General features: G+C 38.5%; 1 long non-coding RNA gene across 1 annotated transcript; it reads left to right on the forward strand.

Moving 5' to 3' along the window:
* Nucleotides 1-1,193: 1,193 nt before the first annotated feature.
* On the forward strand, nucleotides 1,194-26,291 carry LOC147377752 (uncharacterized). Its single transcript, XR_015150826.1, has 5 exons — nucleotides 1,194-1,307; nucleotides 8,800-8,880; nucleotides 18,594-19,392; nucleotides 23,581-23,690; nucleotides 24,379-26,291. It is a non-coding gene; the product is annotated as an uncharacterized LOC147377752 (long non-coding RNA).
* The last annotated feature ends 177 nt before the right edge of the window (nucleotides 26,292-26,468 follow it).

A 26,468-nucleotide genomic window follows, 5' to 3' on the forward strand; every position in this document is an offset into this window, starting at 1 on the left:
TTCTGAACAAAATAGGATTTCTGTTATAAAGGAATAAGGCTACCCTGGGTATAACGTGTACCAGTAGCAGGCAGTCCCACCAACCCTGGGAGGCTGTGATTGTCACAAAGTCAGCTTCCTTCTTACCACTTGTTTGGCTTCTATTTGCATTTGAGTTTGCAACTTTGAACTAGAGATAAAAAGAAAGGGGAAGTGTTAGTCACTCATTTGCCTCCGACTCTTTGCGACCCCATGGACTGTAGCCGTCTATGCTCCTCTGTCTATGGAATTCTCTAGGCAAGAATACTGGAATGGGTAACCATTCCCTTCTCCAGGGGATCTTCCCAACCCAGGGATTGAACCCAGGTCTCCCTCATTGCAGGTGGATTCTTTACTGTCTAAGCCACCAGGGAAGCCCAAACTTGAGATATTTCCAGTCTTTAAATGATTTTGTGTAGATAACCAACAAGGAGTTACTGTATAGCACAGGGAACCATACTCAATATTTTATAATAATCTATCAGGGAAAGAAATCTAAAAAAGGATCTATGCAATTGAATATATATAATATAGGTAACTAAATCACTTTGCTGTATACCTGAACATAACATTGTAAATTGTAAATCAACTACACCTTAATAAAAAAGAAATTTTATGATTTATACATTTTCAGTAAATGCTTTTGATTTATCTGCTGTATACAGGAGATTTTCATATGTTGGATTTAAATTAACTCAATTATTTAAGGGAAAAAGCTTTCTTTTCTTCCTGCTTAAAAAAATCCCAAGGCTTCCAGGTAATAGTCAGCTCTGCTCTGAAGTCATTCTTGGTCGTGTTCACTGAGGTAAAACAAATGCTCTGGAACAAGTGAGTGTCCCTCCCCTGGGAAGGTTTGTCATGCAGCCATCACGAGTCCTAATCACACTTTTAGGAACAATGATGACGCTGTCACTAGGAGGTCAGAAGGGGAAGCTGAGAGGCTCTGAATTCTAAGCCAGAGCAAGAATGACAGAGGACACAAGGGAAAACAAACAAAAAAATCACACTCGCATAAAAGGAAATGAAGACACACAAAGAAAACACTTGCGAAATGTCTTGAAAATTGGAACATTTTGTTCTATAAAATACGCTGTCACCTTCTAACAATTTTCCATTGTTGTGCTGTTTGATAAGTGACAAGTTTCACATTGCACAGGTGGCCAATTTCACCAGTTCCTTGAGCCCTATCAGTATCATTTATCAGAAACAGCAGAGAATGCTGCATGCACTGCGCTAGAGACATTAATTCCAGTCGTGTCTACATTCCTCACTGGCTAAAGGACTTCAAGGTAGGTCAAAAAGAGAGGTTGATATTTACTGAGTGCCTACCATTTTCACACTAATCATATCATTTGTTTATCTTTTGTCATAACCCTGCTCTGCTCTGCTCAGATGCTCAGTTGTGTCTGACTCTTTGAGACCCCATGGACTGTAACCCACCAGGCTCCTCTGTTCATGGGATTTTCCAGGCAAGAATACTGGAGTGGGTTGCCATTTCCTTCTCCACATAACCCTGCTGAACTATTGCAAAAGAGAAAACTGAAGCACAGGGTATAAGTTTAGTGAATTATGTCAACCTGCTGATTTTTTTCCATTTTTCTCAAATCTTATAGGCATTACTGGGTGAATCCCTTTTTTATTCATTTAATGACTGTATAATCGTCAGCAAAAGACTGAATTTTGTTAAAATTTAGAGTTTTTCATTTGTGGAATAGAGATAATTACATCCACTAAATGTACTTTGAACTTCCCAAGTGGCACAGTGGTAAAGAATCTGTCTGCCAATGCAGGAGATGCAAGAGACGCAGGTTCAATTCCTGGATCTGGACTATCCCCTGGAGTAAGAAATGGCAGCCCAGCTCAGTATTCTTGCCTGGAAAATTCCATGGACAGAGGAGCCTGATGGACTACAGTCCATGGGGCCCCAGAGAGTGGGACACAACTGAGCGTGCACACACACATATACACGTGCACACACTATATTTAGTTTACAGGTTTCTCATAAAGCCAGTAAAATAATTATAGATGAAAGTGCTTTTCGTGCTATCAACTATATATGAAATTAAGTTAATTTTAAGACTTTGAATTTATGCTCTTATTGTGTTTTCACTAAACTTCCGTAATTCCATTTTGCTTGGGGCATGAGGTATAGGGAAAATTTTATTCATTTTTTTCCCAGTCAGTTCAGTTCAGTCGCTCAGTCGTGTCTGACTCTTTGCGACCCCATGAATCGCAGCACGCCAGGCCTCCCTGTCCATCACCAACTCCCGGAGTTCACCCAGACTCACGTCCATTGAGACAGTAATGCCATCCAGCCATCTCATCCTCTGTCGTCCCCTTCTCCTCCTGCCCCTAATCCCTCCCAGCATCAGAGTCTTTTCCAATGAGTCAACTCTTCGCATGAGGTGGCCAAAGTACTGGAGTTTCAGCTTTAGCATCATTCCTTCCAAAGAAATCCCAGGGTTGATCTCCTTCAGAATGGACTGGTTGGATCTCCTTGTAGTCCAAGGGACTCTCAAGAGTCTTCTCCAACACCACAGTTCAAAAGCATCAATTCTTCGGCGCTCAGCCTTCTTCACAGTCCAACTCTCACATCCATACATGACCACAGGAAAAACCATAGCCTTGACTAGACGAACCTTTGTTGGCAAAGGAATGTCTCTGCTTTTGAATATGCTATCTAGGTTGGTCATAACTTTCCTTCCAAGGAGTAAGCGTCTTTTAATTTCACGGCTGCAGTCACCATCTGCAGTGATTTTGGAGCCCAGAAAAATAAAGTCTGACACTGTTTCCACTGTTTCCCCATCTATTTCCCATGAAGTGATGGGACCAGATGCCATGATCTTCATTTTCTGAATGTTGAGCTTTAAGCCAACTTTTTCACTCTCCTCTTTCACTTTCATCAGGAGGCTTTTTTGTTCCTCTTCACTTTCTGCCATAAGGGTGGTGTCATCTGCATATCTGAGGGTATTGATATTTCCCCCAGCAATCTTGATTCCAGCTTGTGTTTCTTCCAGTCCAGCGTTTCTCATGATGTACTCTGCATATAAGTTAATAAGCAGGGTGACAATATTCAGCCTTGACGAACTCCTTTTCCTATTTGGAACCAGTCTGTTGTTCCATGTCCAGTTCTAACTGTTGCTTTCTGACCTGCATACGAGTTTCTCAAGAGGCAGGTCAGGTGCTCTGGTATGCCCATCTCTTTCAGAATTTTCCACAGTTTATTGTGATCCACACAGTCAAGGGCTTTGGCACAGTTAATAAAGCAGAAATAGATGTTTTTCTGGAACTCTCTTGCTTTTTCGATGATCCAGCGGATGTTGGCAATTTGATCTCTGGTTCCTCTGCCTTTTCTAAAACCAGCTTGAACATCAGGAAGTTCACGGTTCACATACTGCTGAAACCTGGCTTGGAGAATTTTGAGCATTACTTTACTAGCATGTGAGATGAGTGCAATTGTGTGGTAGTTTGAGCATTCTTTGGCATTCCCTTTCTTTGGGATTGGAATGAAAACTGACCTTTTCCAGTCCTGTGGCCACTGCTGAGTTTTCCAAATTTGCTGGCATATTGAGTGCAGCACTTTCACAGAATCATCTTTCAGGATTTGAAATAGCTCAACTGAAATTCCATCACCTCCACTAGCTTTGTTCGTAGTGATGCTTTCTAAGGCCCTCTTGACTTCACATTCCAGGATGTCTGGCTCTAGGTGAGTGATCACACCATCGTGATTATCTGGGTCATGAAGATCTTTTTTGTACAGTTCTTCTGTGTATTCTTGCCACCTCTTCTTAATATCTTCTGCTTCTGTTAGGTCCATACCATTTCTGTCCTTTATCGAGCCCATCTTTTCATGAAATATTCCCTTGGTATCTCTAATTTTCTTCACAAGATCTCTAGTCTTTCCCATTCTGTTGTTTTCCTCTATTTCTGTGCATTGATCGCTGAGGAAGGCTTTCTTATCTCTCCTTGCTATTCTTTGGAACTCTGCATTCAGATGCTTATATCTTTCCTTTTCTCCTTTGCTTTTCACTTCTCTTCTTTTCACAGCTATTTGTAAGGCCTCCCCAGACAGCCATTTTGCTTTTATGCATTTCTTTTCCATAGGGATACTCAATTAACCCATCACCATTTTTATCAATGCCAATCCCCATCCCACTGTTACACAATGCTGCCTTTGTGTTAAGTCAGGTGATATGTGTCTACCAGTATGTCTTGGGATTCTGTTTCATTCCACTGATTTGTCTATACATGTATTGATGCCACATAGCCTTAATTACTAAACCTTTAAAATAATCGTTGACACCTGGTACTGTTAGTCTACTAGATTTGTTCATTTTTTGGACTGCCTTAAAATATCTTCACAATATTCAGTTTATCAACCCCCAAAATATGGGGTTTCACTCCATTTATATATCTTCTTTAGTTACTCACGATGATGTTTCACAGTTTCCAGAGAGAAAATCTTGCATATTTTTTTTTAGATTTATTCCCACATATTTTTAAAAAATGTTTTGACAAATATTATTTTTATTTAAAACTTTACTTTTCTTTTGTTTCTGGTCTATAGAGATACTGTCCATGGGGTTCTCCAGGCAAGAATACTTGAGTAGGTTGCCATTTCATTCTGCAGTGGACCACATTTTGTCAGAACTCTTCACTATGACCATTTGTCTTGGGTGGCTCTGCACAGCATGGCTCATAGCTTCACTGAGTGACACAAGCCCCATTGCCTGGCGTGAAACAGTCCACGGAGTCACAAAGAGTCAGACACAACTTAACAACTGAAAAACAACAATATAGAGATAGATTAAAGAGTTTTGTTTGTTTTTTTGTATTAACCTTGAACCCAGGACCTGGGTAAATTCACTAATTCTAGCACTTTGTTTGAAGAGTCTTTGGATTTTATGTGCATATTTATATCCTGTATTAATAATTTTAGTTTCTGCATTTTTAATTCTTTTGACTTTTTGTTTCTTGTTCATGCCTTTCTGCACTGCCTAAAACAGATAGTTTATTCTGAACAGAAGTAGTGACAGGGGATGTCCTTGCTTCCTTCTTGGTATCAAGGGTGATGTTGTAATATTTGATTAATGAATATTGTATTTTCTTAGGTTTTTGATATATATCATTTATCAGATTTAGGAAGTTCCACTGTGTTCCTAGTGTGCTGAGATTAAAAAAAAAATACCTACTCATCTTTTTAAAAAGTCTCATAAATCTTAAATAACCCAATAGCCAAAGAACATCAGGTATATATATGGGGAGAGTTTGCAATGTAAAAGAAATAGACAGGCAGATAAAAACCATAAATGCATTTCCAGACTGAAAATATCCACCCACTGACTTGCAAAGTGAGTGAAAAGGAACCCATACTAATTCACATTATTGTGAAATTTCAGAGTGCCAGTGACAAGGAAGATTCTAAAAATTTAGGGGGAGGGAGGGTTGGAAGGAGGGAGGGAGGGGTAAAGGAAGGAGGGGAGGAAGGAAAGAAGAAAGAAAGAAAAGATGAGCCAGAGGCATATATAAGCTCAGAATAGAGTCTTTAGATTCCTTAAGCCCAATAGTGGAAATAAAAAGAATGAATAAATAAATAGAGCTATCACTTCAAAATCCTGAAAGAGAACTGTTTTTTCTTTGAATCCTATGCCTAGACAAACTACCAAGAAAACTTGAAGGTAGAATAGAGCTATTGTTAGACATTCAAAACTCCAAGAATTCATTCAATCCCATGGACTTTTCCCTTGTCATTCCTCCATCCTGCCACTATAGCTATCATCCTTCTTCCCTTCCTCCAAAATTATTACAGTAGTCTTTCATAGCATTTCAGTATTTCAATGCATTTTAGCATTTCAATGCATTTCAGCATTCCTATATGCAATACAATTAAAGATGTCTTTCTAGAAACAATACAAAAGCCCAAATTTTATTTGATTTAACAGACATTAAATCATATTTCAATAAAAATGGTCTGAACAAACCTAACATAAGGAAAAAGGAATTTTAAAATCTGTATATGTTCACCATTAAAAATAGGTGTTCAGTTCAGTCACTCAGCCATGTCTGACTCTTTGCGTAGACTTCAGCACGCCAGGCCTCCCTGTCCATCACCAACTCCTGGAGTTTACTCAGACTCATGTCCATTGAGTTGGTGATGCCATCCAACCATCTCATCCTCTGTCATCCCCTTCTCCTCCTGCCTTCAATCTTTCCCAGCATCAAGGTCTTTTCAAATGAGTCAGCTCTTTGCATTGGGTGGCCAAAGTATTGGAGTTTCAGCTTCAGCGTCAGTCCTTCCAATGAATATTCAGGACTGATTTCCTTTAGGATGGACTGGTTGAATCTCTTTGCCTTCATTACACTTGAAAATTTTAGTTGTTTCACTTTTGTAACTTAAAAAATGTTAATAGTAAAACAGTGATTCCCTTTTAGAGACTTATATACATATATAATAGTTTAAGAAACAAAGTTTTTATCAATACTTACTGTTTTTAACGTCACAAATGTACTTACTTATGCTTGCTGATTTATCCAGTCTAGGTTGGATTAATGACAACAGTATCCTAGGGTATAATGTATAGCTAAAATATTTCTATATTTTGTGTTAATTACATTTGTTGGAGTAAAGATAGCTTTCAGAAATATGTGAAAGAAAAGAAGAGATTTCAAAGCAATTTTGACATGCTAAGGATATTCACTTATATCATTTATTTAAAAAGAAGTATATGATGCTATATTTTAAACATTCATGTTTAATTTTTAGCAATTGCTAGTTCCAAAAATCTGTCCTATAAAATTTTAATTAAACTTAAGTTGTCTGTCAATGAAAGAAAGATTCTACATCCTTAATTACTTAACTAGTCTGTTTTTGGAGAGATATATACATGTATGTGTGTGTGTGTGTGTGTGTATATAGTAGTAAAGAACCTGCCTGCCAATGCAGGAGACAGAAAACATGTGGGTTCGATCCCTGGGTCAGGAAGATCCCCTGGAAGAGGGCAGGGCAACCCACTCCAGTATTCTTTTCTTGCCTGAAGAATTTCATGGACAGAGGAACCTGGAGAGCTACAGTACCCAGGATCACAAAGAGTTGGACATAACTGAAGTGACTTAGCACATGTGCATGTGTGCACGTGTGCACACACACACACACACACATATGGTAAAAATATTTTGACAAATTTATAAACAAAAATGTTCAGTGATAACTATTTCCAAATGTGCAAGATCAAGATTATCTCCTACTTCATTGACAATTGTGTTAAATTATAAAATAGAAGACTCTTAAGAATCCCATGGATTCATTTTGATATTTGGCAAAACTAATACAATTATGTAAAGTTTAAAAATAAAATTAAAAAAAAAGAATCCCTTGGACTGCAAGGTGATCAAACCAGTCAATGCTAAAGGAAATCGATCCTGAAAACTCATTAGAAGGACTTATGCTAAAGCTGATGCTCTAATACTTTGGCCAGCTGATAAAGAGCTGACTCATTGGAAAAGACCCTGATGCTGGGCAGGATGAGAAGGTGGCAACAGAGGAAGAGATAGTTGGATGGTATCACTGGCTCAATGAATATGAGTTTGAGTAAACTCAGAGACATAGTGAAGGACAAAGACGCCTGGTATGCTGCAGTCCATGGAGTTGCAAAGAGTCAGACACGACTAAATGACTGAACAACAACAGCATGCATCAACTTGAAGTAAAAACTACTTGCTATGTTACTCTTTCCATACATCTCACCCTCTCCTCCCCTCTCCCCATCTCCAAAAGTCTATTCTTTATGTCTGAGTAACATGGAAACTTACATTACCCTATGTAAAATAGATAGCCAACAGGAATTTGCTGTATGGCTCAGGAAAATCAAACAGGGGCTCTCTATCAACCTAGAGTGGTGGGATGGGGAGGGAGATGGGAGTGAGGTTCAAAAGGGAGGGGATATATGTATACTGATGCATGATACTGGATGCTTGGGGCTGGTGCACTGGGATGACTCAGAGGGAGGAGGGTTTAGGATGGGGAACATGTGTATACCTGTGGCAGATTCATGTTGATATATGGCAAAACCAATACAATATTGTAAAGTTAAAAAATAAAATAAAAGAAAAAAGAAAAAAAAAGGGCGGGGATATATGTATACCTGGGTGATCCATGTTGAGGTTTGACAGAAAACAACAAAATTCGGTAAAGCAATTATCCTTCAATAAAAAATAAATTAAAAAAACAAAACTAAACTAATTGCTAACTTGATTTGTTCTAATGTTGGATTTTTATACTATGGATGTCCCAGTTCCTAAATATGGCGCACTGTTGTGAAATTGTAAAGTGATCCTCGATCTACCTTCTTCACATAATATTTACTTTCAAATATATTTCTTTACACCATTGTATGCAAACAAAGCTTCATTGTTGAGAATGTTATTACTTCACTAGTCAGTATATCTGTGCACCTTGCACAGTGTGCTCTTGCACATCTCTGTCTAGTCATTACTTAAAAAGAGCAAACTCAACACATACTTATGACTGAACTAGTCTTCATTTCTTAGGAATTTCTTCCCTCTTATCTCTTGGATGACTTCCACTGCCATGTTCAGAAAAGCTGTGGCTATTCTCAACAAGATATCTAATGAAACTTATTTTACCATCAGTATTTTATCACCGAAAACAATAAAAAGTTTACCACCGTTACTTAAGTGATAAGCTGTAGATTTAGAAAAGGCTTGTTTCAATTAAAATTATTGCAAAGTAACAACTTAAAATTAATGCTCACTTTTTTTCAGATTGGTTTGTACTTTCGGCTTACCATTGATAACTTAAAATATCATCCCATGTGACACAGTCTTACTGCATCTGTATCTTAGGTGAGTTGCCATTTTGTTCAGTGGTATCTGAACATGACTATAGCTGGGTTAAAAGTGTGAATGGAGTATGAATTTCAAATTATTATAAAAGCTTTCAAATGCTCCCTAGTGATATTTGTTCTTATCACAAACTATGGATGATAATCTGTGAATTAGAAGTGGTTTGTGGACTTCACTGAGCATTAGAGGATGTATGCTGCAACAGGGAATAACAGCACAAAAAACAAAGACACCGGACACACGAAGATCCAGAATAAATGAAGTTACAGGAAACAGCTGAGAAGCAGGCATAAATCAGACTTCCAAATTGGACAGGGACAGAGGACTCAGGGAAGAAGTTGAAAGGGAAAAAAGAGAAACAGTTGTATTGCTGGCTTACTGAAACTTTTGACCATGTGACAGAGAGTATTCAAGCATCTTTTTAATGCACTTGGAGAGCCTGGGAAGCATTAATGGTAATGACAGAAAATCATGAAAGCAAATTAAAAAGACACAATTATTAGCAGCAGAAAAAACAAAAGTCAGTCATGCTTAAAATGATCCTAATAAAAGTATGATATAATTGCTTTGGAGGATGTAAAGAAAGGGATGCAGGGCATAAGGGATGTAAGAATGTTTCTTGTTTTCCAATAGAAAGTTATTAGATAATATCTAAGAATTATAAATCAAAAGCCAACAGGAAAAGTTATTATTTGGAATTCTGGAGTTGGATGAAAGAGTGAACTGCTATAAGAATTGTCAGTAGTTACTTCTGGAGAGCAGCATGCAGAATAGAAGTGGAGTAGGAGACTTCTGATTTCAGGATAAGGTTTGTAAAATGATTTGACTGTGAAGCTCTATACATATGTAAAATAATTTGATGAAAGATACTCTCCTAATTTAGTATTTTTATTCTTAACTGTATAAAAATTTTGATCTACTAAAAGATCTCTTTTACAAAGTTTGTTCTAAATATGTGTATATGTCAATGATATTAGAATATTAGATATAACCATGATTAACTTCTTAAAATTACTCAGTTATAATGACTATATCTAATATTCTATAATCATTTTAAGCCATTCTTAAAACTTTAAAAATTTTACCTGAAAAATAAATTAGTTCTCATTCCATGAAATTTTTGTGCTTAAAGCTCAAGAATTTTCACGTTTTAAATGGATTATTTTGTTTTGTGCTTATGATGAAAACTGTTTCAGAAGACTTCAAATTATCTTTTTAGAAACTTGTCTCACCTCTGAGCAGAGAAACCCATGTCCTTTAGAGGGAAAGCATTTGTACTAATTTTAAGCAAAAAGAAATGAGGTTAGAGTGGAAAGTATTTGGCAATGATAAAATTTAGCCCTTGCCAGAATTACAATTATTGGGCTCTAAGTTTGTGAAATTTCATACTTTCATGCTTAACATGAAATATAATGATATTTGAATTTTGTTGTTTAGCCGCTAAGTGCAACCCCGAGGACTGTAGCCCGTCAGGCTCCTCTGTCCATAGAATTCTCCAATTCTGGAGAATTCTCCAGGTAAAATATTGGAGTCAGTTGCCATTTCCTTCTCCAGGAAATCTTCCAAATCCAGGAATTGAACCCGCATCTCCTGTGTGCATTGCAGGCAGAGGGTGGCCCATTCTTTGAATACATATGTTAAATTTCATATTAAAGCAAGTAGAAACATAGATAAACTTGTCTTCATTAACTTGCTAACAAATTCTGACAAAATCTTCATTGAGGTTTTTTTCATTATTATTTTCATTACGAAGATAAGAAAAGCTTGAGACAAAGAGCTTAAACCTGGAATAAATTCCATTCTGTTTAACGACCTGAAACATTTTCTTGGGAAATTCCTATTTCAGCCACATGATCCTCGCTTGTTCTTTAGTCCTCCATAAACCATGACCCTTCAGGGATTCCTATCCTAATGAAAAGTTACTCTCTGGTTGCAATTTAGGATCTCCAAAATTCCCATTGGAAATGTTACTTGAGTTGTAGAGAGAGGGGTGCCTGGAAAAAAATTCACACAAAAAGTCCCCTTGAATTGTTCTGGAGCAAAATAATACCTATGTTTAAAATGGAAAAGAGTTTATTTTCCTCCACAATAGCAATGTTCCGGGTAAATCATGCCCTCTGTCTGAAGATTCATTGTAGGGTTCTCATTGACCTGGAAGCAATTCAGTCTATAGGGATCAAGGCTGGGGGTGGGTGGGGGGTGGGGTAGGCAGAGAAATACATCATAAAAGCCAATTTATGACATTAGTTATCCGTTCCTGAAATGAGTGTGCAGTTGCAATCAGGTTAATATGAATACCAGGATCACAGAATAGCATAAGGAGGCCATATGGAAGTCAAGAGACAGAACATCCTGTTTTGCCAGGATCTTATCATGACAGGTAGATTTTAGTATTAGCCCAATTTGGCAATATACAGTGAAAATGAAAACTTCTTTTCTATTGGCCACCTTCCCAAACCACTGTCTCCCTCCTCAACACATTGCCTAACCCCCTGTTTCTGTGGAGTTCCTGAAGCCTCTGGGTTCAGGTTCACCAATTCAGTCCCTACATCCTGTTATGATGAGCCACAGGGAGCATACCAAGAAAGAGGTTAAAGATCCTTCTGATCCCACTTAATTCCCAGTCTTTGAGTTACTCCAACCAATAGCTGATCTCATTCAATCCCACCCCAATGCAAATATCAGACAAAATTCTTCAGTACAATGTTCTCAAAACCAAACTCACTTTTCTCTCTAAGATCTGCTTTATTTCCCATTCCTTTAGTATGTGAAATCAAATTCTAACAAATCACGCAAAATAAAATCTTAAGATTTTCTTTGACTCCTCATTTTCCTTTTCTATTTTTGGAAATATCTATTTATTTGTCTTAGTTGTGGGTCAGGTCTTAGCTGCTGCACACAGCAGGACCTTCATTGTGTCATGTGGGATATTTCGTTGTGGCTCGGAGGCTAAATAGTCCTGGTGGGCGGGCTTAGGATGTAATTTCCCCTGTCACCCCTTGCCTAAACCTCTTCAAAAGTTGCCTTTGACCTACAAGAGACTGATGTACATGTTTTTCAATATCTCCATTATAATTTGATCCCCACCTTCCTTTTCTCTGTTATCTCTTGCATCCTCTTTTATATAATCAGCATCCATGCTAAACTATTTCTAATTGTCATGCCCCACGTGATGCTTTTTGCATCAATGCTTCACCTGACATTAATTGCTCTCCTTGGAATGCTCCATTATCACCTGTATAAAAGTTCTTGCTGTTGTTCAGTCGCCATGTCTGACTCTTCATGACCCCAGGGACTGCAGCATGCCAGGCTTCCCTGTCTCTCACCACCTCCTGGAGTTTGCCCAAGTTTATGTCCATTGAATCAATGATGTCATCCAACCATCTTAAGTTCTACTTGTCCTTAAAGACTCAGGAAACTTTCTGCTTCTCACTTTTACCTCAAGTCCTATAGCATTTACCTATAGATTTAATGATTTTCTTCCTTGCTCTGTGTTCTTCTTCTCCATGGAAGACTCATTACTTCTACCTGTGGCCCAGGTCTATCCCGCTCTTCACTGTGATCTGGTCTCTGAAATTATTTCTTACTTTATGCATCAACATGATGGCCAACTCCATTGGGCATTTCCTTCTGGCCTCCAAATGTGATCTCCTCTTTCAAAAATTTTAAAAGTCTTTCCTTTGCCTCACTTGAATCTTCTTTCTCTGTTTTATCACTACAAATTTTGGAAGGGTAAGCAGTAATTTCTGCTTCAATCCTCTCACCTCCTACTTATTCCTCAGCCCTTTGTAGTCATTTCAAATGGCAAATACAATTAAAACTGTGGTTGCAAAGTCACCAATTATCTGCTGGTTTTAAAACCAAAGATTACATTTGTGTCCTTATCCTATCCAATCCCCTTGAAATAATCAAGTCTAATGCATATCTCTGAAATTCTCTTTAATGTGGTTCAATGACAGTTCACCATTCAGTGTCTACTCCTGTGTATACTATCATTCCCTCTCTTACTTTTTCACCTGTTTCTCTCCTACTTGTCCCATGTACAGGAACCCTCCCCACAAAGTAACTGTCCCTCTCCTTTTCTTGTTCTTTTCTTACAATGTAGCTACAAACTTCACTTCTCTACAAATAAAACCCCAAAACATATTGGTTCACTTTCCTTGTTCTTACTCTACTGCATTTCAATTCTATGTCTCTAATTACTTTTTGAGACTCTCCCAAATTCAATAAGTATAAAAAGAACCTAATCAATTCTCATCTTGTTCTTTCCTGGAATGATCTTGTGCTCCTGTGTCCCCCACAGCAACTATGTTCTGGAGCCTTAAGTTTATCTTTTTTGTTTGTTTGTTTTAAGATCAATTTTAATTTTATTTTATTTTTAAACTTTACAATATTGTATTAGTTACTTTCTCTTTGCCCTCCACATCTAGATGATCCACTAGAGATGTCAATTCTATCCCACAGTGGCTCCTGAATAATTTTTATCCCTTTCATTCTTGTTGCCATGACATTGGTTAACATCTCTCTTTTAAGTCCCTTAAAAGATGCCTCATTGGTATCCTTTCTTGCCAGTCCATTCAGTACATGGAATGTACAGTCCATTCCCCAAACCTTTCTAAAAGCCAAGATCTGTCCACATCACCTGCAAATGTGCTTTGCTTTCTTCTTGCTAACAAAATAAGTTTAAGATACAATTTAATAGAAAAACCATTGAGGTGTAACAATTGTCATAATCTGAATCAATTGTTTTCCAGCCTTAAGTTTTCCAACTATATCTCAGAACTCCTAGAAAAGCAGTTGTTTCAGAACTTGATCAGCACACTTCCATTTTATTTCTCTATAAATAATAATGAGACACTTGATATATATTGGATATTATGCTGTGTCCCAAAGAAACAAAATGATTGAGACAAAAACATTCCATACTATTCATAGAGATCTTAGTCCTGGTGCAGAAAATTAAAATATTATACACTATTGAGTAAGTAAAATGAAAGTGTGCTACATGTTATGCTAGAGGAAGTGTAAGATTCTGAAGTGGACATAGTAAGGCACCTTACCTCATACTCTTGGTGGTAATAGTGGGTCTATGCTGGGCAGGAAAGTTGGTTGCAAAAGTAGGCACTCTTTAAACTGGGTGGGAGCATAGATGAGTGGGCTGATTCCTGGCAAGAGAAAATGGCCACATGCAATATAAAAATTAAAAATGTTCAGTACAGTATCACCCAGAATATAAGGAGGAGAATGCTGACTATGATGGAGCTGGTAGAGTAAGAAACACCTGATAATAAAATTACTTGTAAACCAGAACAGGAGCTTTGGACCTTATGCAGTAAGCAGCTGGAAGTCTGACAGGATCATATTTATATTGGAAAAAATCATTCTGGATGCAGTATGAAGAATTAGAAAGAAAAGATTAGAGAAAGTGAGAGCATTTAGTAGCTGTTGCTGAAATTCTTGGGAGCAATTACATTGGTTTTCATTAATTCTTTGTTATATGGAAGGAGTAAGGTGGATTGGTTTAAAAAATGTTACATGCAATCATGCTAAGACGTTTCAGTTGTGTTTGACTCTGTGAAACCCTATGGACTGTAGCTTGCCAGGCTCCTCTGTACTTGGGATTCTCCAAGCCCAAATACTGAAGTGGGTTGCCATGCTCTCCTCCAGGGTATATTCCCAACTCAGGGATTGAACCTGCATCTCCTGTATTGGCAGGTGGGTTCTTTACCACTGAGTCATCAGGGAAGCCCCAAAAAAATTGTTAAGAGGAATGAAAATCAGGGTTTAGTGACTTCATTATTGTTGGTGGTGGCTCAAACTGTAAATAATCTGCCTGCAATGTGGGAGACCTGGGTTTGATCCCTGCATTTGGAAGATTCCCTGGAAAAGGGAACAATTACCTACTCCAGTATTCTGGCCTGGAGAATTCCAAGGACAGAGGAGCCTGGCAGGATAAGGTCCAAGGGGTTGCAATAAGTCGGACCCCACTGAGCAACTTTCACTTTCACTTATTGTTGGTGATCGATGATTAAGTAGTATGGATGATGATCAGTGAGGAGCAGATTTATGTCTGGAACTCTAAAAAAGGAATAGGACCTGAGAAGTATTGTAGAGTTGAAATTCTCTGGCATATCAGTTCAGTTCAGTTCAGTCGCTCAGTCGTGTCCAACTCTTTGCGACCCAATGAACTGCAGCACGCCAGGCCTCCCTGTCCATCACCAACTCCTGGAGTTCACTCAAACTCATGTCTATTGGGTCAGTGATGCCATCCAGCCATTTCATCCTCTGTTGTCCCCTTCTCCTCCTGCCCTCAATCCCTCCCAGCATCAGAGTCTTTTCCAATGTGTCAACTCTTCGCATGAGGTGGCCAAAATATTGGAGTTTCAGCTTCAGCATCATTCCTTCCAAAGAATACCCAGGACTGATCTCCTTTAGAATGGACCGGTTGGATCTCCTTGCAGTCCAAGGGACTCTCCAACACCACAGTTCAAAAGCATCAGTTCTTCAGTGTTCAGCTTTCTTCACAGTCCAACTCTCACATCCATACATGACCACAGGAAAAACCATAGCCTTGACTAGACGGACATCACTAGCATATAGGTTTAGCCCTGGAGAAAGAAATGGCAACCCACTCCAGTACTCTTGCCTTAAACATCCCATGGACGGAGGAGCTTGGTGCAGGCTACTATCCATGGGGTAGCAAAGAGTCGGGTACGACTGAGCAACTTCACTTTCACTTTCAAAACTATGGAAGTAGATGAAATTGCTCAGGGCAATTGCTTAAAATGTGTATAGAACCTGAGAGGACCTGTGGGGATTCCAACCTTTCAGGCAAGGGAAAAAAGAAGAGAAGGGTGGTCCTAGGAACAACAGAGACACTTATTCATTAAGAAAGAAGTCAGAAATGTCAAACACAGCCCACAGGAGAATTAAGGTTACTTTTTGAGGGGGAGGGAGTATTGAGTGTGAAGCGTATCACTAGTGAGTTGATGAAGGCACTTTCAATAGATGTGTTGAGGGAGGTGACATTGCTCTCTTTATTTAACCTGTCCACATGTCCATCTCTTGAGTGGGCCAACTTGGCTGCAGCTCTGACCTTGCTCTGGGTGGTGGTTGTAGAGTGGAGAAGAGATCACAAGCTATTATTTCTACACATTATTTCTCTTTTGGAGCACAGGTGCAAGTCAATTTTGACATTTCTGTCTATTGGAATCCCAAATACACTATGAAAGATGGCAACAGCAAAGCCTCCTTTCAAGTGTGATTATCCTGGCCTTCCTGTTACAGCTTGTGGTCCCCAACCCCACACGTCTGTAAGTGCCATCTCTTCTCTGCTGAAACTCCATTAAATTTCAAGAAACAGATCAAATATCACTTCCTCCTAACGACATCCTCATTTCATAAGGGTATTATTGCTCTTCGGTATTCCCAGAGGATTTTGTATATAAAGTCCAAGTGTTTAAAACATTCTGCTTCATAACAGAGTAATAAGGTATTTAACTCTTGTTTATGGAATTGAATTGAAATGTATATATAACATTGTGTGTCTGATTACAATGAATTATTTTAAGTCCAGACATTTTTTTATGATGGTGAATCCATTTTTGTAGAGAAAACAAAAATTATAAGATACTTGAAATTGCCTTCACTCCTTTCTCACACTGTCTCTTTGCCACCCTATGGACTTTAGCCCACCAGGCTTTTCTGTCCATGGGATTCTCTAGGCAAGAATACTGGAGAGGGTTGCCATGGCCTCCTTCAGGGATCTTCCCAATCCAGGGATCAAATCAATGTCTCTTACGTCTCTTGCATTGGCAGGCAGGTTCTTTACCATAGCACCACCGGGGAAGCCCCTTTCTCACACTGGGAAAGAATAGTACTGAATCAAGCAGAGTTCTACTTGAGCTGGTGTCTGAGTTAGGCTTAGCTAAAACTTTTTTGATTCAGAGGAGAGACACAGACTCCATACACAATACTTAGAGACTATAATCTGAGAGCAGCATTCCAAAAATATACAATAATTTTGGGTCCACCTATAAATTGGGTTTACTTTGAATAGGCAGATTACATCTTATGACAAATAAGAGAGTTGCTTCTGGGAGCAATGGTCTAATTTCACCATCTTCACCTAAGCAAAGAAATTCTAATCTAGCGCTTACATGTGTTTTATGTTTCCTGTGAATCTGTCTTTAAAAGGTATATTTTTATCACTATAATCTGAGATCTAAAAAAGTTATGTTTAGTACTTTAAGCTGATTATTTCCAATGTAATGTCAGATTTGTAATATGGTTTCATCTCTGCAGTAAGTTCACATTTGAAATAGATATACATTTTCAAGTGTCAAATGATTTCTCAGTGTTCATGAATATCATAAAGCTTGAATAGCAAATAAAATTTTATAACTTAATAATGTAGCCAATAGCCTTAAAGAAATTGTGAATTTCAGGATTATTTTTCTTTCTACCCAAAATGTTGCCTATCTGTGAGCAAACTGATACTTGGCTGAAGACTTGGTGAGAATAACTAACACTGGAAAGTGTTAAGAACTCTTGAAATGTGCCCGTGCTTTAAATGCCATTTCACCCCGTTCCTCTTCCCACCAGACAGAGCATAGAGCAAATCATATGATGGATGGCCAGTTTAGATTCATAATTCATCACAGTTAGAAGGACTTATAATGGTGTATTTTCAAACTCAGTGAAAATGCTCAAACAGTTCAACATCCCATTCAATAGAGTCAGTGATAATATAATGGAATGTTTTCTTCAGTATATTCAGTGAAGCACGGTAAGGGCCAAGGTCCAATTATTTCTTATGGTGATGGAGGTGGGGGCATCATCACAGATGGAAAAGAGGACATGAATCAAATTTGTGTTCTCTCCAATAGAATGTGTGTGTATACATCTGAGGGGGCAGTGATTCTAGGGAAAAATCTATCTTTAGGTATTAAAAATGGTTCAAAGTTCCCTAAGTGTTACCCAAAGGAAGAAGTGTCATTGGAAAATCATCACTGCTTTATGTTAGGGTTATGATAATGCCTTTAATAAATAAGTTCTCTGTTATTGATACTTTAAGCAGACTATTAAGCAAAAATCTAATAAAGTGGAATCATTTCTTTAGGGAGGAGGGCATGGCAACCACTCCAGTATTCTTGCCCGGAGAATTCCATGGACAGAGGAGCCTGGCGGGCTATAGTCCATGGGGTCGTACATGACTAAAGCCACTTAGTGCACACACACACACACACACACACATTTCTTTAAGACTAACAGTGAAACTTTACTTATATTGGTTTACAATTGAAAATAATGATAAATGTTTCAGACATTTTTTGAAAACAGTTCATTAAGAGTTTTCCAAGAATAATTTTTTTTTCATGTGTTTAAATTCACTGCCAAAATATTTGGGACTGGACACCTGGGGCACTTGCTTCCTCCTTGGCCTCAGGCTTCCTTCTCATTTCCCATAGTGTTGACCCAATCAGTTCCATCTGTTATAGCCATAACCCAAATGTGGCCAAATTCAAAGAGAAAAAACTTGGCATCATTGTCCACAGCTTCACTTCCTGCTTCACTGACCTCACTCCATGGTGCCCCTCTAAAGCTCCATCGTTTCAAGGAGCTCAAGCATTCCTGATCTCCCTCTGTCTTTCTTTGATAAGTTGCTAGTAGTATTCAGTCATTTAGGGCTTATTGTGAATTTTATTTTACAGGTACTTTTCCAATGTCTTTGCATTTTACCCAAGCTCTGAGTGAAGCATGAATGGCCCTGCCTTCCATTATGGGATTTCCAGGCATCAGTGTCTTCAGGTAAGAATGTGATGGTACTTTCCTGGACCTCAGAAATCGCATAGAACAGGCCTGCCCTACCTCTTAATCTTTCTATGAACATTCAGGGCTGTGTGACCCAGGATTCTCAGTGGCTATTGTCTGCTTTAAATTTTAGCCCTTCTATGTTTCTTCAGTTAACTTTGATAGCTTCTCTGTGGTCTGTACATTATATAAAAAACTATGCTTTTCTGTTTATAGCTATATCCATACATATTTGGGGGGAAGATCTAAGCTTTTCTTGTAATGAACCTTCCCTTTGAGTCTATTTGTTCCCATTATTCCCACTTAGCTGTGTTTTAAGGGACGAAACCAACCATTAGATCCAACATGGACCCAATTACAGGGTCTTTTCTCCTGTTTTTAAAAATATGTGCACAGAATTTTTATGAGCTTCACCTCTGTGACTACTGGGCTCACGATTCTGCTGAAGCCACAGTTATTTTGCAAGTCATTGAGGACTTCTCCAGCCCTGGGTTGGAGTTGTGCTGGTAACTTTGCTCTAAATTCCCAATTTAATGGAAAAAAACATGGATGGAAGACAGAGGAGCATAAATCTTGCAAGTTGCTTTTCAGAGACCAGCCAGAACTAGCCCTAGACGAAGACAGTGTATGCTGCCGGCGGCTGTATTCACTTCAATCTGATTTCAACAAGTAAGCCGCTAGCCAGGGGAGCATTAGAAGGTAAAAGGGGATCAACCAGTTGTTAATCCAGTTGTGACTTTGGTTTTGGGTTCCTTTCTTCAAACGGCCAGGCTGTGCGTTGCTTTGTGATTGACTGCCTTTGTCCTGACAGAGCTTCTCGTTTTGTACCTTTCACCATTGTTTTTGGCCACAGACCAAGCCTCACATCTTCTGGTCATAGAATTCCTTTCTACAGGCTCCACTGCAGGCCAAGGCCTCCGGGTAACCCGAGACGCCTCGATTTCCCTGCAGACAGCACATTAAAGGGAGGTCTGTTGGCCAGCTGCGGGAACAGGTGTTTTTCTCCTTTCATTCACACCCGCCCCCATTTATTTGTCTGAAGAATTCCCTTTCTCGGGTTGTTCACAAATGCTGAAGGAATTGGACAAATTGTATAGGCGTTAGAGTCTGCGATTAAAACACTTCACCTGCTTGGCAGCAGAGCCGGTAAACAATGCTACCAGATGCAGCACACCATGATTCCGTTGTTTAGCTTGCTGCTTGCTAATGAGCAGGAGGGGACTGGGCACCTTGGAGGCCCCTGCACCATGTGTTTACAGACTCAGATTCCACCTCTGCTCTTTGGAGAAGGCTGGTTCATGCTGCTTTCTGAGAAACTGGAGAAGTAAAGTCAATGCTATGATTATTGTCTTTTTTTTTTTTAATACGCAGAGCAGAGCCATGAAAGCCTGAACTGGTTTAGTCCTCTTACATTTAATGTTGGTCAGGTAATCCAGATCACTTTTTTATAACTCTGTTGTATAGACGGGGAGGGTCAAATATCACAGTGAATATTACAGACCACATTTACTTCAGATATGTCCTTGGAGATTGTTGTGATTTTCTTTGGAGAATGAGCTTATAGGTTGAGTGAGCTGTGGATATGTGGTCTTTCTAGTACAGATCACCATGCCCCATTATTACCTCACTCAATGGTAAATTGAAGTTTCAGGATTTCGTTTCTCTTCCTTATCTGAAATTTGGCTGTAAAAAATCCCTCTTTGAATTGCCTTAGCACTTTTTCACAAGCCACATCTCACATATAACTCTCTGTGTCTTCTCACAGACCCAAAAACTAGGTTTGAGTCACTCTAGTTTTTCTCTCCATTGCAGGATTTAGGGTAAATAAAAATACTTTTCAGAATTAAAGATTTTTTAATACAAAAGAATATTATAAACAATTAGCATATTATTTTTTATGTCAGTAATATATTAATAGTAAATGCTATGCAACTATGAGACTACCAGGCTGACTGTGAGTTCATTTAATTCCATCCTGTCATTCAGAAGTCTCTCTTTTAAGTTGTTTGGAATGGGATATGGGCCACGTAGAAGAGAATATCCCTTTCCCCATCTTCTAAAATTCTGGGAAGCTGCTCCTTAAAGAAAATGGTACATTCTTCATTTAAATGCCCTCAGATTGTTGCCGTCTTTGGACTCTCCCTTCCTTTCTTCAGGCAGGGAATCAAATAAGCCAGGCTTATGAAGCCAAGACTTCATAAACGGATTCCCACCATACTGTTGCTTTTGGCCTTTTGAAAACACTTGTCTTTACTGTGCTTGCAAACCCCACAGGCTGTTACAAAATGCCCTGTGTTTCAGCCATAAATTGCCAGGCATGTTCTGAGCAAGCTGAGTTCCTCAAGGCCTCGGTGCTTTTGCACATGTCCTTTCTCACGTGTGGGCTTCTTCCTCATGCTCTCTTTTCCATTTTTTCACTTGGTGAATTCCCACTTTTCCTGTAGCCCTAAAATCAAGCCTCTTCTCATTTGAGAAAACTTCCTGACATTTCTTAAGCAGAGCTAGACACTTCCTTCTCTCTTGCTCTCTTTCCCACACCTCATTAGGTCATGTGTCACATGATTTTTGTGACCCTGAACTGGACTCTGAGTTCCTTGATGGACTGTATCGTACTTATCTTTGTGGACCTAAGTCTTTCTTTACACCCTTCCCTCTGATCGCCCATGCTACTGCCTGGCAAAGTCCAGGTGCTTTTGCTTTTATTTTGAGCAAAATAGGTTCTCAGTTAATATTGATGAAATGAATGCATAAACATAGCTAAACTTATAATTTATCTTGAGAAGTTTGGGGGGATGAATGCAACCTCTAAAACTAGGAAAGGTACTTGAAAAAGGGAAACTGCTAACTTCAGTTGCTTGTGTTCTGGGACTTAGTACCAATTGGCTAAAATGAACTAAGTCATACATTTCATCAAATTCTTTTCTTTTCCATCTATTTACTGTTTCTCTGTTCAGGAGGGGCACATGATAAGCAAGGCAATGTGAGAAATTCAGTGTGCATCCTTCCCTACCCACCCCTCCAAACAACTGTGATCATTGTCCATTTTATTTTGCTGTTTCCTTATTTACAAGTATTTAAAAAGACTCATCTTTGCTTTAAAATAAAATCAGAATTAATATATTGGTGCACCATATATAAATATCAATGAGCACATTCTTTTTCTTTTCTTCTTTTTTTTTACTGTGTGAAAAGTAGTTATTTCTGATCCCATGATCTTCTTCTTGTGCTAATGGATAGACCATCTTTCTCTTTTTAAAATTTCAAATCATCTCATAGAGTTACAGGCAAATAGTTCTAGACGAGGCTCTGAGCACTTAAAAAAAAATCCTCAAAGCAATCATACAATGGAGTACAGCAGAAGAAAAAAGATTCAGAGTGGTTGAATAACTTGCCCCAAAATCCCACAGCTGGTAAGTGACAAATGTAGAATTCAAGCCCACTCAGGCTGGGTCCAGAATCAAAGCATGATAAACTATCTCCTCTTCAGAAGTCAACTCTATTGCTGTATGAAGGAAAAACTATTTCAGGGAAGGAAATGGAACAGTTAGAAGAATCTCTTACAAATACCCCAGAAAAGAATAAAGACAACAGGAAAGTAATAATATGACTTATAGTGCCAGACTCTTGATAAACTTTTGATTATTTGTGCAGTTTTTGCCTTAGACTAAATAATTCGATATTTCCTGAGATAAAGAACAGTTTCTGTAACTTGGTGGCAATCTGATTCCTTAACCCATGTAGAAGACCATGGTATATGGCCTAACTGCCTGAGAGTTTTAAGTCAAGATACATAGTAAAACTATTTTTGTTATTGGTGTTTTACCTTTTCCTTCTTGCTTGGAAAAAATTAAAATTTCAAGCTATTTATAAAGTTCATTTTCCCTAGAGTCAGAGGTCACAAAGATAAATATTAACTGTCAGAAAAGCCACAAATGAAGGTGACGTTCTTTTATAATGGTATCTGAGAAGAAAAGCTATCAGGTTGAAAGCCAATAATCCAGAATTTTTTATTGCAAGTCTACTGAGATGTTCAAACTTGAATGTGGCCTGTGATTTCTGAAAGGTAGCTCTGTTTCATGGAGGATCTAGCAGAAATTTCCATTCATGTTGAGTGGAAAACCCAAAAGGGAGTGTTCCATGGAGCTCAGAATCTGGCAATAAAAGATTTACTTTGTGTGAGGAAGACTAGAGTGTCTTTCCCATTGCTGATTTATTAATTGGTTTATTAAGAAAGTCCTACATTGTTAATATTTCAGCACTCACTTGAATATAGTTATAAATTCCTAGGTAGAGAACCCACAAATTACATATGGACACTCCAATATCCATCAAATAGTGTTTTACATCTATCTAGTCATTTCCTAAGAAATAGTATTGTGCCTAATTTGAGTAAAACACTGTGTTTTTATTTTATTTTTAAATTTACACATTTCTAAGATGATAAAGTATGAATTTACAGGGAAAATATTATACTCCCCTTTGAAATAGCTTGTCAAAATCTATGGCATGAAATGTTCCCATTTATGAGAGGATTACTTTAGTAGTATTCACTCACTGATGAGATTTCTTAGCACCATTATATAACTGAATAAATTACTCTCCATGCATAGCCTAATATCTTGTAGTCATAACTCTTAAATATTTTTCAGATCTTTTGGTAAGATTATCAAGTTCAGTATTTTGGTAATGGATAGAATTTTACTTGAACTGTCTTAAAAGTATCTCTTTTCATAGGAAAATAGAGAAAAGCTATAGCAATGAAAAGCATCTATTATGTAACACCCTAGGGGTGGATCCCTCTCCTGTTAACTAACTCAAATTTTCAGGAAGCTTAAATTCCTCCAATTCCATTTTAATGCCATTCCCCCCCCCTCCATTCTGTTTCAGTGGCAATGAAGAACAGCTGGCCACCATTCTCTGTGATAATAACCTTCGTACAGTCAAAACTGGAGTGGTTTTGGACATGGTACTTATAAGAACATCTCCTTGCAAATGATGTATCCTTTTTGGTATTTTATCCTGTAAATAGCTAGATTCTTTATAGCCAACCCTTCCACTGACTATCAAATTTTAGCTCTGTTTAGTAGAATGCAAGCATTTTTCTCCCTCATCTATTCAGGAATGTCTTCTGAGAAGTTTTCACAATAAAATTTATTGTTTTTAATTTATGACATACAATGTAAGAAGAATGGAATGCTTTTCTGTTAGGATTTGCATTGATAATTACAGGTTACCATAGTGCTGGTCTACATTTTTTTTAAAACCAAATTTGCCAGATTCTGAAGTGAATATCAATAGGAAGGCTGAACACTTTTTTGCTGCAACAGATTGAGACCAATATCTGGTGGTGAAGACCTATCGCTGTTGGCCGGACCCTACTTCTAATTGGGAAGAAGGCAGATGCTAGCTTCTAGGGATATCAATCATTCCAAGTCATAGCCACACCCCAAGAAAGCTGAGGAAGTGATTCAGTCTTTCTGAGGTCATCTTTCCTATTAGTAGCAGGGGAGCCAAGAGTCTGAAAACACTCACATTTTGCTCTCTTTAGGAAAAAACAACATTGATTTTAGAGGCTTTTGTTAAGGAGGCCAGGGGGATTTTCCCAGCGAGGCACAGAGGAAGCTGGTTTGGGTTGGGAAGCCAGACATTTCTTGGCCTGAGTTTCTCACTTGAATGGGATTCCAGTGTGCCCCCTCCTCACCTCTCCAACCCCTAAGCAGCTTCAAGCTCCTCCTCCTCCCTTGGACCATATGGGGAAGCTGGCTCAGTGGCTGTTATTCTACTGCTCCAAGTTCACGCAGCTGTTCATTCCCTGCTTAATGTACCGGTAATTACAGCAATGTGCTCTTCTCTTTTTCCAATCATGTAACTTTTTCTAATGGAAAATTATTTGTTTTTAACAACGTCCACGCATTCTATTCTTTAATAAGAAAGGAGGTCTTCTGGAATCGAGAGATTAAATTCTCTACAAAAAACAGTTTCTGTATCACTTTCCAGCTCCATAGGAGGGCTCAGTGGGACAAGCTGAAATTGAGGCGGGGGCACTTAAGTGAGTGTAACTAACTTGATATGAATAGGCCGGTTGGGAAACAAAGCAAACTCATAGCCTTCTGCACATGGAGGTGATGAAAGAATATTTTTTTTAAAATGAGAAACTGGGAAAAATCAAAAGTAGAAATTGAGCTCTGCTTTCATGATCCAAATTCAATATGCTCTCAAAAGATTTTTAAAACAAATATTTGAAGAGTTTTTCCACTTATCTTGGTTCTATCTTTCAGAGCTTGCAAATTTTTTGCTTTTATGTCTGGGATTGGGTGGGGACTTCAAATGACAGCAAGGAGAGCTTCTTTCCTTCCACCTATGCCAAGTTCACGGGCATAGATCAACATCTGTTTGCTCACACTGTCATTCGTGGATGAAATAATTCAGCCTTGGAATCTCTGCCCTCGTGTCTCCTTAAATGGCACTGGGAATCATCGTACACACACAAAAACCATTAATTTTTTCAAAGCAATAAATTTTCTACTCATTAGAAGGTTTTGTTTTGGGACTTTCATTTTAAAAACTTAATTAAGAAGCAGTTGTAGCAAAGAACACCAAGTCAAATCCTGTGTGTGGATAAAGATCCTAGTTCTGTACTACAGATAGAGCTGATGAAATCAGAAGGATGATAGCAAAATGAAAGTTTCTTTTATATGCAAATTCAAAATTTGATTGAGCTGAGAGGACCACAGACTATGATTGCAAATTGATGCCTCATTTGACATTTTAAGGGTTTGAATCATTTGAGATTTAGTTACATCAAAAATTATAAGACATATATTCTGAGCCCCAAATCTTTTAGTGCTAAAATGTGTTGCTATTTCCAAAGGGCTCTAATTTTATTACTTGAGTATTAGCTTTATGCTAAGGCTTCCTTCGGAGAAGGCAATGGCACCCCACTCCAGTACTCTTGTTTGGAAAATCCCATGGACGGAGTAGCCTGTTAGGCTGCAATCCATGGGGTCGCTAAGAGTCGGACACAACTGAGCGACTTCACCTTCACTTTTCACTTTCACGCATTGGAGAAGGAAATGGCAACCCACTCCAGTGTTCTTGCCTGGAGAATCCCAGGGACGAGGGAGCCTGGTGGGCTGCCGTCTCTGGGGTTGCACAGAGTCGGACACGACTGAAGTGACTTAGCATAGCATAGGGCTTCCTTGGTGGCTCAGCTGGTTAAGAATTCACCTGCATTGTGAGAGACCTGAGTTCGATCCTTGGGTTTGGAAGATGCCCTGGTGAAGGGAATGGCTACCCACCCCAGTATTCTGGCCTGGAGAATTGACTGTATAGTCCATGGAATTGCAAAGAGTGGGACATGACTGAGTGACTTTCACTTTCAGCTTTATGCTAATAATGATTAGTAGCAAGATGATTGCTGGAAATCAGCTATCTTCTCCTCTATTCTTCTAAACTAGCCCATCCACCAACTCCTTACAAAAGTCTTTTGTTTTTTCCTTTGAGATTTTTTTTTCAGAAAGCACACAAAAGTGAAGAAATTTGACATTTTCAAATAGAAATTTAGAACTATATAATTTCTTAATTTGTACTAACTTTGGCAAAACAGTTGCTTTCCTTCAAGACCACAATAGCCACAGTAGCAGCATGACAGCATTTTTGTTCCTCTCAAGTCTGGCTAGAAGCTCCATGTGTGACAAACAACAATGAGAAAGACCTGCTCCTCATTCCTTATGAATGCAGCATGTGAATCTGGATTCGACTGCACCCTGTAGGAA

Source organism: Bos grunniens, chromosome 2 (genome assembly GCF_055505025.1).
Source record: "Bos grunniens cultivar Pamir isolate PY7600 chromosome 2, Bosgru_T2T1.0, whole genome shotgun sequence".
NCBI classification, from domain to species: Eukaryota; Metazoa; Chordata; class Mammalia; order Artiodactyla; family Bovidae; genus Bos; species Bos grunniens.